The following is a 21,493-nucleotide window of genomic DNA, read 5'->3' on the forward strand; positions in this document are numbered from 1 at the left end:
ACTAGGACTTCCCCATGACACCGAAAAGACTTTCTGCCTCAATCAGGTTCTGGCCCTGAAATCTTGAGGACTGGACTGTCAACTTCGATGTCAGCTGTTTTGTTAATACAGGGTCAAGTACGCTTTATATCTTCCACATAAATTTCTGTAGAGGCAGGACAAACACAATCCAGTGAGACTATTGGTAAGGCCATTCTCATTGTGAGAAAGGTGTCCAGGGTGAATCAGCCTCCATACTCCCCCTCCTTGTGAATAAGCTCTGAATTCTCCAAAGGACTGCAATGGAGTAGTTTGGTGCACTCCCATTACAGACATGTATAGGTTTAGCTGACCAGAGGAAGTTTTATGTAGTTAAAGTTCTGCATTTGTCATTGCTAGATATTTTTCTTTGTTTCTCTGATTTGATAAGCAGAGTTTATTAGAAAATAATTTACGTCCTGAGTACTGCTCTGTAAGACAACTGAATATTCTACCCTTAATTTTGACTTAGGGTGACTTTTTTTTAGGGTTTTCCAGGTAGGGAATACTCAGAGGTGGTTTACCATTCTCTTCTTCTGGGGGTATCCAGGGACTGTGCAGCTTGCCCAAGGCCACACAGGCTGGCTCTACTTTACAGGAGGCACAGTAGGGGATCAAACTCCCCATCGACTCACTGAGCTGCATGAAACCCATCAGAGAAGAATTTATTACATCTACCTCCATGGATATGAGCCTAGCTGTACTTCTGCTTCTAACTTCATTTTAATTGGAAAAAAACCATAAATAGGTTTATTTCTTGGTCTAGATTTATGCACCAGTGAGAACATTTTGCTATTAAGATGCGAGAAGGCAAAAATTTTCCAGTGCTTTGTGTAGCCTACTCTTCGTATTGTTTTCTGAACTCTTGCCTTCAGTGTGAAAAGACAAGATAAGTTAGTGATCTACCGTCCAAGTCATTATTTATTATTTATCCTTTGCCTCATTTTCTAAAGTGCTCCACATCCAATAATCCTTATAGGGTAAGTGTCACTGCTCAGAAAATTGAGTCTTCAAGGTTGAAAAGGAAATATGTTCTGTGCTCTAATTGAGTTGCAAATAGTTATTTGTTTCTTGGGTTGAAACTTTGGCCAGGATAATGTCGGACCTAGCATTTCTGACCCAAGTGGAGCGAATTGTATTTATATCAATAAGAAGGATGTAAGCTTGCCCGCAGCTTGCTACACAGCCTTTCAAAATATATTGCAAAATGGATGCAGTGAAAAGAGATGACTCCTGAAATTGAGAACTGTAATTGTCTGTCAACAGTTCAGTGTTGTGTTCTTGAAATCAGTGGTGGGGTGGTGGAGAAGGAGGAAAACCCTACTAGAAGCAGAAAGATAAACAAGATCTGTTGAAGTGAAATGAAGGCTGTTCTTTCCCTTTGCTTTTCTGCTTATCTGTATGTCAGCCACAACACTGATAAGCTTGCTCATATGCAGGACACTGTGTTGGCCAGCCATTCCTAAACCTTGCGCTGCAAAAACAACTCATACAGCATGAGAAATGCAGAGATTAAATAATACATGGCTCCCGGGAATCCAAAATACATATCCCCAAAGGAAACTGCTCGCTGTATACCTGCATGGTTTATTGCTGTGGTCTTCCACCTATTCTGCATGATGCCAGCCCTACCACAAGGTAGAGTGAGAGAGACAGTTGCCTTAAGCAGCTGATCTGGAGTGCAATGAAAGGGCAGCAAATTGTTTCTTATTTAATATATGATTCCCCAAAGAGAACAAACACCAGTTTAAAGCAAAGAGATAGACTTAAAGCTGTTGTATCCAAAGGTAAGGGAAATCAGTCTAAAGCTCAAACCCTCCTCTCACCTCAAAAGAAGCAAATACAAGATATGAACTCCACCCTTTGTTTTTCTAAGGAAGAAAAAAAATATATATCTTTGGTTACCCAAAACTAAGCCCATTAAACACAACACAGCTTCATTCCTGAAATATAAATCAATTGAACTGGGCTAGTAAAGACTGCAAAACTATTGTTTAGAAATGCTGGTACTGTCAAAGCTTGTACTGTGTTTCATTCTAGTTCTTCCACACTATTAGTTATATGCTATGCATAGAGAACACTACAATTTATTGTGTGCTATACAGGGGGTGGCCAACAGGATTATGTAGTAATGTATACTTGGGGTGGAAGTTAAGGTGCAAGAAGGGTGCATAAATATATCAGTGCTGGTATATTGACCTAGTTTCTGCATTGTCTTACTCCTTGGTGTACAGTTTCAACTCCTTGCTTTAAACCAAGGACTTTTCTTTTCTTTTTGAGGAATTTCCCTGTTTTCCTTAGAAATAAAATGTAGGCATTTATGTTGGGGAAAGAAAACCATTCTGAATAAGTTAGGGAAGGATTTGGGTTTTTAAGCCATCATGTAAATAAACAAAGCAAACACTCAACAACAATGAAGTACTTTGGGTTCACCAGGTTCTCCCAAATAATAAGTGTCAAAGAATATTATATAATCAGGCACTCTGGAGAGGGACTTGGCATGTAAGCCTGCCATTTACAGAGAAAGATCATGAATATTACAAAGGGTACGCAGTACCCTGCCCTCCCATGAGCTCCTGGTGTGCTGTTCAGGGTTTTTCCTCTGGAAACACATACCAGAATCTGGCATAATCACCAAAAGATGGTTCTGCCCGAAGAGGAATAGATAGAAAAATTACATAAGTCACCCCATAACTTGCATTTTATATTGGGTAAAAAGTACAAGCAGAGACTTTAAGCTTTCAGAAGATGCTAGGATTGAGAGGCAGAATTTACTGCAGCATCAGTAAATAATATTCCTAATAAAAATGCTGTCAAAAAAATAGAAGAAGAAGAAGTACAACCTGTACCATTCATTTCTTGTAAGGGAGGTAATATAAAAACCTTTCATCAGCAGTAACTAGAGAGCTAATTTTTTTATTATCATTATCATTATTGTTGTTGTCGTTGTTGTTAACAACAATGACAACGACGATGACAACAACAACAACAACAACGATGACGACGACGACGACGACGACGACGACGACGACGACGACGACGACGACGACGACGACGATGATGATGATAATAATAATAATAATAATAATAATAATAATAATAATAATAATAATAATAATAATAATAATAATAATAATAATAATAATAATTTACTGCTAAAGAGAAAGGTGTTTGTTGGATTTTCTGCCTCTAGGCTGGTTAGTTCAGTGGTTTAGATATCTGTTTGTGGAGCCAAAGGTTGGGAATTCAATTCCCCACTGTGTCTCCTGGGAGAAGAGCCAGGCTGTGTGGCTTTGGGCAAGCTGGATTTCTCCAGAAGAAGGGAATGGGAAACCACCTCTGAATATTCTCTACCTGGAAAACCCTGAAAAAGGTTGTTGTAAGTCAGAATTGACTTGACAGCACATGAGTATGATGAGGGTTACTAAGATAACAGGACCAAGCTCAGGAAGATGCCCTAGAGGGGCAGCCATTTCAAAGGCCTGGCCTAATCATCCTGAAATATTCAGTCTCTTCCAGTGAAGGGAAATGGTGTCTTGGGAGAAACAGTAATGGTCTGGAAATGAGGAGGACATGGCTCAGTCTCTTTGTCATGGATAGACCACTAGAGAACTTGGTATAAGTCATGCTGGGAATGTGGAAACTATAGTTCAAAAAACAGGAACTTTTTAAAGTGCCCTGGGAACCTCCAGAAGCAGAGCAGACTCTCCATGTGCCCTCCAGCTAAAATGGATTAAAAATGGATTTAAAATCCATTTGTTTTATTTGTTGGTTCATTTTCACTGGGAGAAAGCCAGCCTGAGAATGAAGCTAGCTAGCTAGCTAAATAAATGAATAAATATATTTCCAAAATATGCAATTTTTTTCTTCAAAATTCCTCAAAGGAAAGTTTTCCATGAATTGGACGAAATCGCATAAGAGTAAAATGGGATGCAGAATTACAGAGGTTACTGATGCAACAGAAAGGCAGGCTGGTGAGGTGAACATCTTGTGGGCTAGCGTCAAGGGGTCCTCACCTCACAATTTCAAGAGGTACCTCCCCTGCCCAGTCCCAGGACATCACTGGCTGATGGTCTTTCTTGTTCTGGAGGACACGAGGCCTAAGAGACTCGGTTCAAAGAAGAACTGATTTGGATCTGAGGATTTAGTTTAGCTGCATGTGTCCCTATTGGGCGATAGAAAGAGTAAGCAAATTCCAGAGACCTATGGACTACATGTGCCTATTCATGTATTTATTCATTTTTTATACCTCACCTTTTACACAGTGCAAATTCCATGGCAGTTCTCAGTAGGAATAAAAACATGCAATTAAGTCATAATATTAAAGTATAATGAAATGAGTGATCTTATTAAAAACAAGTGCAGAATTAAAGCAGTTCAAATGCCACTTAAAAACGGAACAGGATAAGAAGAAAAAGTATGACATCCACTGCTAAGAGACCCTTCCTGAGGAATCAATCAGTGGTGAGAAACCTATACAGAAATAAAAAGGTCTTTACCAGGCAATGTGAAGTGTGAAGGCAAGAGGAGAAGGGGACAACAGAGGACGAGATGGTTGGAGAATGTCATCGAAGCTACCAAAATGAATTTGACCCAACTCTGGGAGGCAGTGGAAGACAGGAGGGCCCAGAGTGCTCTGGTCCATGGGGTCACGAAGAGTCGGACACGAATTAACGACTAAACAACAAATTACCAGGCATTGGAAAGAAAGTGGGGGGAAAGGGGGGCATTCTACCTTCCCTAGCAAGGGTGTTCCTAGAGCTGTAAGCAGGGTGGGGCAACTGGGTTTGGAAGCAGGTGGCTGAAATTTAAAGTATACAAAAATATGTTACTTGAAAGGGCACAAACCTGCCCATCCTAAGCATCTGTAAGCCGCCTAGAGTGGTCACAACGGCCAGATAGGCAGGATACAAATAGAATGAATGAATGAATGAATGAATGAATGAATGAATGAATGAATGAATGAATAAATAAATAAATAAATAAATAAATAAATAAATAAATAAATAAATAAATAAATAAATAAATAAATAAATAAATCTGTATGGCCTCTAGCCATTCTTCCCAGGCAGAAAGAAAGACAAAACAGGAGGGCCTGGCGTAGAACACACAAGGCCCCTCAATGCACTGAGATCCAGGCGTTCCTCCCTATTTCTCTGTCCTCTGGTCCACTTTCACACAGCTCTAGCTGAACCAGTATAGTGGTGATTAGAGATGGGGGTATTCGTATTCATATACAAATACGAATAACCCCATGCAGCTGGACTTAATGAGAAGCCGGCCCCTGTGGCCCGTCCACTCACGCATCTGGTGGCAGTGGCAGCCGTCCTCATGCTTCCAATTGTTCCCAGAGCTCCGCTCTCTTCTTGCTCGCCATTCCAGGCAGTGGGAGGGAGGACAAGTCTCCCTGCATGGCTGCTGAGTTACTAGCCAAGCCGGAAGAGAGCGGAGCTCCCGGAGCAATTGGAAGGATGAGCCACCGCTGGACACATGCGTGGAGCTTTAAGTCCAGCTGTGTGGGGATATTTGTACACGAATACAAATGCCCCCATCTCTTGTGGTGACGCTCTGAGCACCAAAATCACTACTTAGCTCTCAGAATTCCACAGCTAGCAAACAGCAGTGATGAAAAGTCACTTCTGCTCTCGAAACCCCTACAAACAGGCCTAAAACAGCTCATAGGGGGACATGAAACATGGCAAAATTGTCCCCAGGGTACGAGGGCTATTTGATTTATTTTTTAATAGTTTGAGGGATGTCAATGTTCTGCTAGGATACATTTGGGCTTGGAGCGGGGAAGAGAGGCAACCTGCGGACGGTGGTACCATCTGCTGACATTTAGGCCAGGCCTGAAGCTCAGAGGGCACAGGTAAATAAAAACAAAAGGACCTTGATGAATTAGAGTAATGCTCCACCTGATGCATACGAAATCTCCCGTTCAAAATTAATGTATCAGAAGCCCTACCTGGAAATGTGAAGGCCACATCTTATGAAGAAGTTGACAAATTTTGGACAAGGTGATACTTTCCAGCTGATGGATATAGAAAATGAGTAGCATGGAGTGGCTTTGAAGGTTGATGTTGAGAGAGACAGCAAGAGAGAGAAACAGAGGGAACAAGGGAAGGATGTGAGTTAGCTGAAGCAGAAGTAACAGTGGGGTACCTTTGCTCTCACTCGTAACCGTGCTGCCTGCCAAACCATCTCTACGGTCTTGTCATCTCCGTGAAAGAAAAGAAGAAGAAAAAAACAATGCTAAGACAGCTGAAGCAAGATATTATTTCTGAAGGGTTTTGAGAGGCATCTTCATCAGGGGAAAAACTTCACTCGCTTTCAAACTTCCTCACTTCTGAGTCAACCAAAGAATCTCCCTTGTATGAGGCAAAAGTGAGTGAAGAATTTCTCTCAACCAAAAACAAACAAAAACAGCTTGAAGATTAACAGATTTGGATTACAATCCCATTCTTCAAACACAGAGTACAATATCAGGACCAAAGATTTAAACACAGTGTACTAGCTTGTTGAATAAGAAGGGACCAGCTACAGAAACAGATGAACCAGTGGAAGGGAAATCTGGAAGTAACAATTGCATATTAATACCTGATAATGACATTCCAATGAACTGTGCATTATTGGCACATGTTGTAAACATTCAAGGCATTCATGACATTGACATTCTTGTGGATGGGATAGTCAGATCTCAAATTTCCCTGCATTTGTGCAGTAAAATACATCTTGGACTTCCAGATGCCTGTTTGAGTGGTTCATCAACTCTGGTGTGATGATAAAAGCTTGGAATTTTGGAAAATTAGGGTGACTTAAAAAAATTCCAGTGGATTTTCCACAGTAACAACAATGAGAGTCAACAACAACAAAGCAGCTGCACAACAATGTGTATGAATACATATATTTACAGACTGCAAACATGCCACATGGAAATTACTTCTCTCTCCATAGGAAAGACACATGCTTTTTCTTATGCATAAAACTCAAGGGGGTAGGGGAAGATTTTGACCACACATAGATAGATAGATAGATAGATAGATAGATAGATAGATAGATAGATAGATAGATAGATAGATAGATAGATAGATAGATAGATAGATAGATAGATAGATAGATAGATAGATAGATAGATAGATAGATAGATAGATAGATAGATAGATAGATAGATAGATAGATAGATAGATCAGGGCTATAAAAGTCTGAAGAGAGAACAGATCCCAAAAGCAGTCTGACAGCTGCTTTAAAACAACTTTTTATGTTAAAAATATACTGCATATGATGGCTTTTAAAAACAGACCCTCTCTGGATGACAGAGAATATTGAAGAAGGCAGTCTGTTATGCTGGCAAATTCCAGGACCGCTGGATAGTTCAGTGGTTTAGGTCTCTGGTGAGCCAGAAGTTGGGAGTTCTGTTCCCCATTGTGCTTACTTGAAATCGCTGGACTCAATGCTCCATAGGGTCCCTTTCAGCTCTGCAGTTTAAAGATGATGAAAATGGCTGACTCTCTGGTCCTAGAATTCCAAATACACTCCTCTATAAAGTAACACAAGCTTTTTTAGAATGAAAGTTGTTTTTTTTTCTTTTTGTACTCTTTATGAAAACGTAACAGCAAAATATCAATAATAAAATCTCTTTAAGGAATGCTGTTGGGACTGTCAGTCCAAATCAAACACACAGATGGGTTAGAAGGATTCATGTTAAGCTGAATGATGGTATGGAAACTGCAAGCAGATTGTGGGCATCATCTTTGCATGGTAAATAAGGCTACTGCTAAAAAAAATTATCCTCAGTGCAAACCACCAATAAACAGGCGGTGTGTGTGTGTTGTTCTTGTTGGTCTCAGAGAAGATTCATGCTTCTTCAGGAGCATTTTTGTACAAACGTGTAACATGTATAACTTCAGGAAATGGAGTAACTGTTTACCAGTTGCATGAACTGGTAGAAATAGCACCAGATGGGTTGTTTCTGTCTTTGTGGTCAATCACCCTTTCTTGTTGGGCTTAATTTTTGACTGCCTAGTTTCACAAAGGGGACATTCTGGTGCAAAGGTCAGTTTTGAGCAAATCAGGATTTTGTACAAATTGTGAAAAGCACAGCTCCACAGTTGTCCCTGGACTATATAGCTTAAGTAAAGAGAGAATGCACAGTCTTGCATCACAGCTTGGCTTGGGTAAAGAAGAAGCCAAAAGTTGGCATCACCGGCTTTTCAGCCTTGTGTGGCACATAGTATAGCTTCTTTTCTTCACTGCTTTCCACCTACCTGGCTTCCTTCTTCCTTCGTTATTTGCCTCTTGTTTTGAGATTGCTCTCCCTCACCAGCACCACACATCCCAACTTTATCTTTCAGAACCCCCTAAATATTGCAGGCAACAGTTACCCCAGCAAGAGAAAAAGCCCATTGTGGTCTCCAGCTGTCTCTAGGCAGCAAAAGCATTGACAGAAGGGGCAATGGTTTAAAAACAAAGTTTCCTCCCAGACCTGCCGTGGAAGGGCACAGCGTCGATGAAAGCCAAACAAAACAGACCGCACTGTAGAAACTATGCAGGCACATTTACAAAAGCCTTAGAATAATTCCCTCCTTCCCCCTTTTGACCTCCAAATTTCAATAGATGGTGACACAGGGAAATTTGAAAAGCAAAACAAAAGCAAAACCAAGCCTCTGAAATGTATGGGTTAAATCCAAGTTGTTGGTGCTTGAAACACTATTAACCGTTTTATTATAACTACCTGCATTCAAGGCCTTGAGCGAGAGGATAACTCAAGTAGAATGGGTCTGTGTAGAGTGATTAAGAGTCTCTGCATTCTTTACAGACTGCATTCTTTCTCCTGGCATCTTCTCTTTTTCTTTTTTTTTCCCCTTTCTTTCCTTTTTTTCTTCTTCAAGAAAATCATTGTTGAGACTGGGAGCATTATGTTTTTGTGACTGACTCATAATGCTGAAGGGCATCATGTTTGCTAAAGTGCTGTGTGTTGTCCCAGATATTAATAGAGGTACCTTTACAATAATCCACTTCTCCTCCTCTCTTTCCCTTGGCTTAAACTAATTTGCACGACTCCACATCTTTGTGAGGGGCGGAAAGCATGTGTGCAAAGGAGGAGATTCGATGTACCAACTTCTACAATTCCTCTTCCAGCATGACCAGGCATACTATCCTGGCTGAAGTATTCTGGGAATTGTAGGCCATCCCCTTCTAGTCCAAATAACTTCACCATCTCCATCACTGTTGGAAGATGAATGTCATGCTTCTCCAGGAACTCCAGGAATAATTTATTTATTATTTATTTATTAAAAATATTTCTCTGCCATCTTTCTCCTAAACAATCCAAGGCAGCTTCCAGTATTAAAAGAAAGTTAGAAGCTAAATAATAAATCATTACGATGTTTTTTTAAAAAAGCAGTAAACAGATATCGTATTAAAACTCATAAGAGCAATATTAAAAGCTGAAGTAAAACAACAGAATAAAATAATTCCTTTGGAAACCATGCCTTAATTGCTCTTTTTCTCCTTTGGAACTCAATGGGTTTGTGAGGAAAGAAATGGGTGGCCTCAGAGACTTAACTGAAAGTGGAGTGGACCCAATAGCTGCTTTGGAAGAGTTTTGTTGCTTTTTAAAAAATTAATATTATTGTTGTTACATTTATAGAAGTGTCACCAAAAGGGTATCATGGTTAGTGTTGGGATGGGATTTGGGAGACCTGGATTCAAATCCATCTCAGTCATAAAACCCATTGGGTGACCCTGGCCCAGTTTGTCTTCCCTCAGCCTGGCCTCATGAAGTTGATCGTGAGGATAACATGAGGCAAAGGACAGCCATAGACACCTTAAGCTCTTCAGAGGAAAGGTAGGATATAAATCTGACAGATGAATAAATGTAAATGCAGTAGGGATGTGAAGAAATCAAGGCAGCTGACCAAACAGCCCGTCATGAGTCGGTTAACTCTGGCAAAAATGAAAAATGTCTCCATTCAAAATGGCTGCTGCTTCCTTTCTGAAGGTAAGCAAAGGCATACAAAGAAGGCCTGGCTGATGGATCAAAAAGATATGCATAATCCTGTCAGTGCTCCTGATTTTTAAAAGTCAGCGCCATAAGACGTCGTCTGTAATAAGACAGTTATGCAATTCAGTTGGCTGAATTTATACAGTTCGTGCAAAAATGACTCTCCAAAGCATGAAAACTACTGATGAGACCAAAGAAAAATTTACAAGGAATATTTTGAAGTTTTTCATTTTTGCATGTGAGAACGAGGAAAACAAAAATGTACATCCCTAGTTTGCAGCCATTAATCACAGAGCACAAAGTTGGAAGGGATATTCGATGTTGTCGAGCTTCCAGTCTGCACACAATGGATGGTAATAGATGCAGCTGCAACATTCTTCACAGATTTAAGGACATTTCAAGGCACTTTCACAGGATTTCCCCCCCCCCCCCAGGTTTTATGTCACCGTGTTATCAAGCTTAAGTGGCAAGGGGACAGAATGGGATGCCTTCTCTGTACTTTTGCATACCAGAGCTGGCAACTAGAAGGAACCAGAGAGTATTTCCCTCTGTGAGAGTTTCCCATAGGCAGCTGTTTGGCAGAATGCTGGACTAGAAAATCCTTGGTTCAACCCAGCAGGAATCTCTCTATGTTCTTATATTATGCAAGTGCCAGCTGACAGTGGGACAAGGACTTCCTGCTGTCTCCAGTCATTGATCAAAGAGACACAAGGGGATGAACTGCTGTGTAACTCAGTTGTTGAGATTTATGGATACAAAGCCAGAGGTTGGGAGTTCAATTCCCCACCGTGCCTCCTTGTCAGGGTCTGGACTCTATGATCCATAGAGTCCCGTGCTGTGCTAAGATGATGATTATATTCCCTTGAAAACTTATGAGAACCCCTTCAATGATTTCTGAGCTATGATTGAATGTAGAAGGAACCCTACCGTTTCATGTTGACTCTCTCTCTCTCTCTCTCTCTCTCTCTCTCTCTCTGGAACATGTAGGGCTTTAGGAAGAAGGGGTCAATAGGAAGCCTTTGGTCAGATTCTGCCCCTAGGTGAGCCACCCAGTCTCCTTGGGCCAGAAAATGTCCTCCAATCCTTTAGGATAGTCATTGCCAATGCAACATCATCTAGGCGGCTTGGATCACCTCATTAATACAGTGCCCATAGAGGTTGGAAAAGATGGGCATTCTAGCCCAAGCTATTTTAGAGTGTGCCAACTTGAGAAAGGCTGTTTTAGGAAATTAAATTCCTCAGCAAATATCTGCTTCTTGCAAAATTCACATTCCTTCAGAGGCTTAGAAAGTGATAACATCACACTATTACTTCCAAGATGAAAGCAAAAACTGTTCTTCAAAATCCTTTCATAGTTATTGCTTTGGAATGGAGACCAGCAACTTAGGATTATGGTTACCGTATCTTGCTGGAGTTTTAATTTTCTTTTTTTAAAAAAAAACTACTTTATTGTGGTATTTTACATAAGTTAGAACGCTTAAAAGAGGTGATACAATCAGGCTTAATATCATGACTCGGCAAGTTGGAGGTGAACTAAAAGGAATAATTTGACAGAGCATGCTTTCTGATTAACGATGTGTAACTTTCAAATGGCTGAGATGAATGAGTTTGAAAAAGTACTTTGCAAAGACGTAAACAGATTTTGGCATGATCAGGCTTGCTTTTCTAGTACCACTAATGTCACAATTTTCCTGGATTCTCAAATTATGCAGAGGTTGGGAAGTTATTTTTTAAATTTAGTGGTTACATTTCCAAGGTACACATGCTGAACAGGCCCCCCCATCCACCACTGCCTCCCAGAGTTGGATCAAATTCATGTTGGTAGCTTTGATGACACTGTCCAACCATCTCATCCTCTGTCGTCCCCTTCTCCTCTTGCCTTCACTCTTTCCCAACATCAGGGTCTTTTCCAGGGAGTCTTCTCTTCTCATGAGATGGCCAAAGTATTGGAGCCTCAACTTCAGGATCTGTCCTTCCAGTGAGCACTCAGGGTTGATTTCCTTTAGAATGGATAGGTTTGTTCTCCTTGCAGTCCGGGGGAGTCCATGGGTTCACGAAGAGTCGGACATGACTAAACAACTAAACAATAAAAATTGTAGAACTATGGAATCATAATACTGTATAACTGAAGAGGGTCTCAAAGGTCATCTAGTCCAAGCTTCTGCCAGTGTGGGAAATCCAAGTTGGCCATCCAAACTCTGTCTAGAAACCTCTAGTAAGCTAGAATTCAACACCTTCTTAGTCCATTCTATTTTGAACAGCTCTTCACGTTGGGAAGATCTTTCTATTGTTTAGCTCAGATCTCCTTTCTTGTCATTTGAATCCATTAGTTTGTATCCTGCCCTCTGAATCAGCATAAAGTAAGCTTGTTCTACATTCCACATGGCTGCCCTTCAAGTAGTTGAAAATGGCTATCATTTTCAACCACTACTCTCCTCTTCTTCATATGAAATATATCCAACTCCACCAGGAGCCTAACGCCGAGAGAGGCCCAGAAGGAGAAGACAAGAAATCGGGCCTTCTCGGCGGTGGCTCCTCGCCTCTGGAATAACCTCCCTCCTAATATTTGTGCGGCTCCCTCGCTGGGCATTTTTAAAAAACAACTAAAAACATTGATGTATCGGCAGGCCTTCCCCTTTGTCAGTTCCTGATTCCCCTTTCCTTCCACTCCCTAGTTCTGTCCCATCTTGCTGCAACTTCTCCTTTGTAAAATTGCTTTAACTATATTGTTGTTGTTTTATTGTTGTAAGCCGCCTAGAGTAATCTTAATTGATTAGATAGGTGGGATATAAATAAAATAAATAAAACTCTTCCTCATTGAATTCCTCATGGTATTCAGGCCCTTTAGTATCTTAGCTGTCCCTAAGATAGGGAAAATACAGTCCAGGCAGTACAGTACCAGGCAGTCTGAAGACTGTCTCCCAATCCACTCTCTAAATGCTGGGAGGAGTGAGGAAGCAGACAGGCACCCTTTTCACTGGCCAACAGTTAACTGAAAGTTCAAATTTTGCACTTTCCCTGCCTCCCACGTGGGTTTTTTTCAGTTTGTAACTCAAATCTAAGTACGTAAGTCAAGTCAATATTTTCCTATGAGAGCGGTTCATAAGTCAAAATGTTCTTAACTCGAGCCGTTCTTAAGTCAAGACCCCACTGTACTTTGAACAGCTGGAAGTATAGGCTTGTCACACAGGAAACTCCAGTCTTGACACGTGGGCAACTCTGGTGTAAGTCTTACCCAAAATTTTATACAGTGGTGCCTCGCATAACGTTTGCTTCGTTTAACGTTTTTTTGCTTAACGTTTATTTTTTCAGAGTCAGATTGTGCTTCGTATAACGTTTTTCCCTATGGGCGATTTTCACATAGCGATTTTGGGACCATGCTTCGCTTAACGTTTTTGGTTTTAGGTCCCCTGCTTCACTTAACAATGTTCATTTTTTCAATTACAAAAGTGTCTTAACATGTTGAAAAACGGTTTTAAATGCTTGGAATCGTTAGTGCACCTTCTAAAATGTGTGCATACTTAATTTGGTGTTGATCTGACTTTTCGTTAATTTTTTGTGAATTTTTTTCTCCCCCATAGGAAACAATGGAGCTGTCAGATTTTGACAGCTGTCAAAAGTTGGGGGGGAAAAATTCACCATAAATTAACGAAAAGTCAGATCAAAGCCAAATTAACTTTTGCATCCGTTTTAGAGGGTGCAGAAGCTAATCCAAGCATTTAAAACCATTTTTGACCCTTTTATGACACACTTAAATTTGCAAAAATTGACTTCGCAAAGCCATTGAAATGTATTGAGTCGGCTTCAATACATTCCAATGGAGGAAACATTGTATCGTTTAACAATGTTTCCTATGGGTTTTTTCGCTTAAGGATGGCAATCCGTGCCTATTGGAACGGATTAACCGGTTTCCAATGCATTCCTATGGGAAATGGTGTTTCGCATAAAGTTTTTTTCGCATAAGGTTTTTTTTTTTTGGAACCAATTAAAAATGTTATGCGAGGCACCACTGTATTTTCATATTCTGAAAGTGTTGGTTTGCAAATTTCAGTTTAAATTAGATGAAAAAAGGAGGATTGTGTATGTTCTTTAGATCGGAGCTACCTCTAAGGACAGGGATAGAGAGGAGGAATGTCCCCCTGAAATTTTGGCATACTTTTACCGACCCTCCCAGTCTATGAACTGCTTAGGAGTGGAGGAAAGTTTCATTCTCATTCTGTTTTATCCAGGACTTTTTAAAATTCTCAAATGACTTCATATTTGTAATGGAAAAAAAAACTTGAGATTTCACCAAAATTTAATAAGCAATTAGTGAATGTTTGCAAATTTTTGATAAATTTGCAAACATTCGCTAATTGCATATTCGGGATAAAAGAATATGAGGTTTTAAATAGTCAGAAGCAAAAGAAAAAAAGAAAAAATACAAGAAACCCTTGGTTTTTCCTACTTTTTCTCTGTCCATTTCAAACTTTGTTCCAGCTGGAGAGCTGACTTGAGAGGAGAAGTAGAAATGAATAAGGAAAGGAAAGTAATGCATTCTCGAAGGCTTTCATGACCAGGATCCAATAGTTGCTGTAGATTTTTCAGGTTGTTTGGACGTGTTCTGGAGGTTTTCCTTCCTAATATTTCGCCAGTCTCTGAGGCCAGCATCTGTCTGTGTTCTGGTCTCCTGTCCTCTAGTCCAGTGGTTCCCCAACCTTAGGCCTCCAGATGTTCTTCGACTACAACTCCCAGAAGCCTTCACCACCACCTCTGCTGGCCAGGATTTCTGGGAGTTGAAGTCCAAGAACATCTGGAGGCCGAAGGTTGGGGACCACTGCTCTAGTCTAGAGGTGTTGCAATTGACAGGAAAGGTTACAGAGTAGACTCCCAATCTTATCCCAAATGTTCTACTTTCTCCTATCCTCTGAAGATGCTGGCCACAGAGACTGGCGAAATGTGAGGAAGCAAAACCTCCAGAACATGGCCAAACAACCAAAGGAAAGCAAGTTTACATGCACAAAGCCCAGGCAAACACTCAGAGAGGTTGCTTGCCAAGGAGGGAAATAACCTACACCAGGAGCAAGGAATGGCTGGGAGAGAAGGTCTCCCCCTCCTCTCACGTTCCCTGTACCCCTTTGCCCTCCTTCCTTCCCTGGCTGCAGCTTTTGATATTGCTGCTGCCACCTCTCCCATGACCTCTGCCAGTTACCCAAAGGCACAATGTGCAACAATAGAGGGGTTAACACATGCGGAGACAATTGACATTCTTGAAATAATGTGTGCTAAAACCAACAGCCTTCTGGCAAAAGAGTATTTTACTTCATTTTCCAACAGGAAAACAAACTTCCCCGGAAAAAAATACAGTGATCCATGCTTCCATGTATGTCATGGAGACACCTTGTTTTAAACTGTTTTTTCCAAAAAGCAGAACACGAAATGACACAACAGCAGTTCTTATTGTCAGTGTGATCAAGCAGTGAGCTACACTCAAGGAACTCCGGAACAGTCCGTGGAAACCTAAAGACACAGAGGGAGATGAGTAAATATGTTCAGGTGTTCATATGTAGGAATTAAGAGGTAAAAGGCTATTTTAATTTCTTTCAAAACAACAAATTTTACTAATTTTACTTTTGAAAAGAGGTATTGAACCCATGCAAAATACTTTTCTCCATTTGTTCTCTCCCTTTACTTCAGTCTCTGTCCACTTCCCTAGGGTTTCTTCTTTAAGTATTAGTTTGTACCACTATCAGTACAGAACAAGTTGAAGTATTTCCTAATTAGCTCCTGCTTCTTAACACGAAATCTATAGGGTATTTTAAAGCTTTTTACAATCTGAACTGTGAAAAACCCATCGTTTGCTGCAATTAATTCCCCATGTTTTGAAGGGAAAATGCTCTACAAATTATCTAATACAGGTTAAGCCATCAGGGCAAGCTCAGGTCTTTGAAACATTCCATGTGTGACAAACCTGCATTTCCAATTCTGTAAGGTAGGCTGCAAGGCGTTTTTTTTAAAATCTGCTCCACCAAGCTAGTACCAACCCAGTTCACATTTTCAAGAGCTCTTGTGTCTTGTGTGAAAATCCAGGCTTCAATACTTATAGAGACAGGCAGATTTTTAGAGCAACCTTTATATTCCACAACCAACAGGTCAGCAAAACCAGAATGTGGAAGACGTCAGGGCTTGGAAAAAGTAGTTGTGAGAGGCCCAAGCATCTCTGTACTGAGTTTCAGTAATGTGCAGATACTCCTGTCCTCAGATCAACCCTTGCTGCTATTCCACTGCGTATGCCATATGCTCCTTCACTGTCTGCATGGTTAGGACTTCTGAACCCCTTCTGTCCTCTGGAAAGACTTTAGATGTAATAAAGGGCTACGTTGCAGGTGTGACGGAATCAGCTTTCACGCCATGCTTCATATCAGCCACATGTATGCTTGTAGGTATGGAAAGCCTTATTGTTGTTGTTTAGTCGTGTCTGACTCTTCGTGACCCCATGGACCAGAGCACGCCAAACCCTCCTGTCTTCCACTGCCTCCCGGAGTTGGGTCAAATTCATGGAAAGCCTTAGATAGACTTGTTTTCTGTGTGAAAGCCCTATAATGCCTTGAGCATTTAAACTGCTCTAGTTCCATACAATGATGCCTTTTTGTGTATCACTGCTATTACTGCTATTACTTTTGTTAAGCTGCTATGCTTTGCCATTTTTCTTTTTTATTAAACTTCTATATTTTTGTGTAAACAACTTATGGGTTTCTAACCGTGTCAATACATATTTATTGTTTAAAAAGTCCAAGCTTTTAAGTCCAACTTTTTAAACAATCAATATGTACGGACACGATTGGAAATCCATGAGTTGTTTACACAAAGTGTTCATTGTGAAAGACTGAGATCTCTAATTCTAAATTTTTATACTCTGTGACTTATTCAGACAGTTGAAATGAATGGAAGGTACTACATCTGGTGTCTTACATGCTCAGAGGATTTTTTTTTTTAATACTTTGGGTTCTTTTAAGTTCTGTGCAGGGCTGGCTTGCTTCCAGAAGCAACAACCTGTATATGTATTTTTCCCTGAAGCACCCAGGTGTGAGCGATACAGAGTGTGCTTGGAAAATAGTGAGCCACAGGATGACCCACCTGGGCTGAACCAAACCTAGGTAGAAAAAGGTCTGTGTGACTATTTATTTATTTATTTATTTATTTATTTATTTATTTATTTATTTATTTATTTATTTATTTATTTAACTTATTTACTGCCCATCTACAATGTGTCTACTCTGGGTGGTTTACATAAAGCATAAAAATAAACTAAAGGTAAAATCTGAATTAATCGCAGAGTCCAAGATGGAAAAAGAAAGAGAGGAAAAAAGAGAAGAAATAGGCTTAATGGTGGCTGTAGGGAAGGCCTGCCTCTATAGCCGTGTCTTCAGATTGGTCTTGAAGGAAGGCCCTCAGGGAGGAGGCCAGATGGATCTCTGCAGGCAGGTTGTTCTAGAGGTGAGGGGCCACTCCCGAGAAGGCCCAATTTTTAGGTTTTTCCCTTCAGACCTCTTTTTTCCGTCAGCTACCTGCCCTGACTGGAACGGGTGGTAAGTCAGTGGTTCTTAACCTTGGGTTACTCAGGTGTTTTTGAACTGCAACTCCCAGAAACCCCAGCCAGCACAGCTGGTGGTGAAGGCTTCTGGGAGTTGCAGTCCAAAAACAGAGTAACCCAAGGTTAAGAACCACTGTGGTAAGTGGACCTCTCTGTGTAACCCAGGAAACTCTTTATGGAGTTGGCCTGCAGTAAAGCTTCTTTTGTTTCTATCCATGGGGTTTTCTTGGCAAAGATATTGGGGTGGCTTGCCATTTCCTGCTCCAGGTGGATCGTGTTTAGTCAGAACTCTCCACTATGACCTGTCCATCTTGAGTGTCCCTGCACAGCATAGCCCATATCTTCTCTGAATTACTCAAGCCCCTTTGCCACGACAAGGCAGCAATCTGTGAAGGGGATTAAGAGGAGAAGGGGACGACAGAGGACAAGATGGATGGACAGTGTCATCGAAGCTACCAACATGAATTTGACCCATCTCCAGGAGGCAGTGGAAGACAGGAGGGCTTGGTATGCTCTGGTCCATGGAGTCACGAGGGGTCGGACATGACTTAACGACTAAACAACAACAACAACAAAGCTTCCTACTTGGTGCAAAGGTGCTGAGCCTGGACCAGTAGTACAAAAGACCTCAGTTCACCTCAGTCCTTGTTGGAAATGGTATCCAAATCTCTGTTGTATTATTTCCCCTCTATTCATCATGCATTCTTCTCTTTTAGTGGGTCTTCCAAGAATAATTGTTGTTGTGTGGCATCAAGTCACTTCCAAGTTACAGAAATCCTAATAGGGTGTCTGGTGTGTGTGAATTGCGCAAGGAGTGGTTTTCGACGGAGTTTCTATGGCTGAACAGAAGCCAGGTCTTTGACACTATTCACTACACCAGACTGACTCTCAATAATAATCCTCTCCATCCAGTCAGTTCTGACTTGTGGAAAATCTTTCCTGGAGTTTCTTGTACTCTGAAGTGGTTTATTACTCCCTCCCTTTGGTGGAGGCGCAATGGCTAATCAAACTCCTAAGACATTATAGGAGAAAGAATTAAAAATAATTACTTACAGTTACTTGAAATTACAAGCTTTTGTATGTTGCTTTCTTCACTGCACATACATTGTACCAAGCAACGAGACAGATCAACAGCAACAAGTGGCAAAAGAGAGGGATAACACATTCAGCAGAGAGGTGGGGCTGTCTTTGAATTTTGAAAGCTGGAAAGAACACCTGGTTAGTGCTAGATAACCCAGCATTGAAAAGTCCCTCCCAACCATTCAAATTACAAAGAGCATGTGAGCTTGCAACTGAAATTCCAACATTAAACCTAATATTTTTAGCTTTTCTCCCTTGCAGTTTTGATAACGGTTTCATCATCTACATACAAAAAACAAACTGATATTTCCTTGGTCGTGTTAGGATTTATTTATACTGAAGAGTTCAGTGGCCTAATGTGATACTGTGCAGAACTGATCACCCTAGAAACTGGTATTAAGACCAAAAAGAGATGCTTGCAGTTTAATATGTTCAAGAAAATCAGTTTGTATATAGTGTAGGAGGGTGAAGAATACTTAACATAGGCAGACAAAGTCCTAGCCCTGGTTCCAATTCATGCAGCTCTCCTGGCAGCCATTATTTGCTTCTGTGTAGCTAAGATGGAGATGCAAAAAGCAGAGCAAAACCTCAGGGAAAAGAGGAAGAATGAGTACCTAGCAGTAGCAATCTACAGTGGGGTCTTGACTTGAGAACTTAATCCGTATTGGAAGGCGGTTCTCAAGTCAAAATCTGCATTTCCCATAGGAATGCATTGAAAACCATTTGATCCGTATCTGCTCTTTTCCGTCCATAGAAACTAATGGGAAGCTGCTATTCTGCCTTCGACCACTAGAGGGGGATATTTTGTTTCTTTTTTTCTTAGGTCAAGAAAGGTTCAGGGAAGGCAGGGAAAAGACAGTCCAGGCAGTACAAGTACCAGGCAGTCCGAAGACTGTCTCCCAATCCACTCTCTAAACGGTGGGAGGAGTGAGGAAGCAGACAGGCACCCTTTTCACTGGCCAACAGTTAACGGAAAGTTCACAGTTTGCACTTTCCCTGCCTCCCACGTGGGTTTTTTTCAGTTCTTAACTCAAATCTAAGTATGTAAGTCAAGTCAATATTTTCCTATGAGAGTGGTTCTTAAGTCAAAATGTTCTTAACTCGAGCCGTTCTTAAGTCAAGACCCCACTGTATATATATATAATGTTCTAGAAACATTCAGCTATCTACCTGCATCTCCCCAAACACACACATACACATTGATCTTATGTCCCAACAGGCTAGAATTCTTGATGTTTCAGGGGAACCTGTAGGCAGGGGAAGGATAAGTTTCCTTCCACTATGATAATCTGGCTTCAAGATCCAAGTCAGTGCTCTAAAAGTTTGTTTGGGTGTTACGCACGTTGAACTAAGGCTGGGCCATGGACTAAATAGGCAAATCATTTACCACAGAACTCTGATATTTAGACAGTGTTTAAATGTGGCACGTTCAATTTGGCAATTCCAGGACAGAATGCATGTGAGTTTTGTGGAGAGGAGCACCAGCTGCAGACACTGTCCACCATTGCTCTCCAGAAAGCTGGCCAGTGAGGGGCCAATCCTCACAGTCAGGTGCCGTGGACAAAGTCCTCAGGAAGTTACCTGTACATAGAAAATCACTACTGGTGAGGACATCCTGCCTGCAATGACTGGCTCACCACCCTATCAAGCATTTGGGGACTGGCTGGCTCTGGAGATCCTCCATGAGCAAAGCAGCACAATTTGCTCTTTCTGGTACTCCGTCACCAGAAGTGAACCCCGCACTTTACCTCAGTGGAGGCTGGTAACTCCAGGTGTGTGTGGACATCAAACCCACTCCATACTTCACAGAAGCTGCCCAAGATGCTATGTCTTCTCTTCCCCTCCCCATAGGTTTTGCCCCTTAGATAGCACCTTAAAAGTTCAACTTCAAACAAAAACCCAAAGTATATTTATCATCATCCTGCAAAATCTGAGTCATCAGCCCTCACAGTTTTACCTCATGGAAGAACCAGGCCTGCAAACTGCAGCTGAGAGAGCACACTCTCCAGATTAAGTCCACTTCTGCTATAGGACAGTTCCAGAGAATGTGATTCAAAGAGTATGGACCAGTTCTGTAATGTTATGCAATTAGATAGCATGGAATCCAATAACTGTTCACCCAACACTGATTCCCACAAGGAATGGGTGAAGCCGGGAGGGGGGGAATACAGGGAGGGGGGAAGGGATTTTAAAACAATATTGTAAAAAGAAATTGGCTTACAAAAGCTGTTAGGAGAGAAATCTGAGGAGATAAAAAGAGAAGATTCATCTATCAGGCAAGACTGCTGAGGCAAGGAGTGTGGTAATTCAAGAAACAATTAGCTGTCACTCCTGAGAGGAAGCAGTCTGTGAAAAGTAGTTAGGTGCTGATATAATCTTTGTATTATGAGTGGCTCTGGAACAAAATTCTCCCTTCTGGGGGCAAGAGTCTCTAAAAGATGTCCTGCCTAGGGGCCCAATGTAGAACTGTGTGCAGTTCTCTCAGTCTAATTTGGAGGCTAATTCCGGGCTTTGGAATGCATCCCGGTTGGGTCCAGAACAATTTGTGCTCCATCCAGTTCTACTTCAGTGCTGGATTTGTTGTTTTGCAAACATCCTTTTTGACTGGCATTTTAAATCAAAATGTCTTTAATATTTTTTTCCATTTTGCATTGGGGTCCATGAAGTCTGGAGACAAGAGAAGAGAGATAAGTTGACACGGGGGCTTCTGTGCTAGATATCTGCAAATTTTACTTTTTTCCCAAAAAAAGGAAGGAAGGAAGGAAGGAAGGAAGGAAGGAAGGAAGGAAGGAAGGAAGGAAGGAAGGAAGGAAGGAAGG

General features: G+C 41.1%; 1 protein-coding gene across 1 annotated transcript in view; it reads left to right on the plus strand.

Annotated features, from left to right (window-relative positions):
• The window catches only part of FSHR (follicle stimulating hormone receptor), a 124,001-nt gene that overhangs the window by 23,558 nt on the left and 78,950 nt on the right, over positions 1-21,493 (plus strand). The window lies entirely within an intron of this gene.

The sequence above is a fragment of the Pogona vitticeps genome, chromosome 1 (genome assembly GCF_051106095.1).
Source record: "Pogona vitticeps strain Pit_001003342236 chromosome 1, PviZW2.1, whole genome shotgun sequence".
Lineage (NCBI taxonomy): Eukaryota > Metazoa > Chordata > Lepidosauria > Squamata > Agamidae > Pogona > Pogona vitticeps.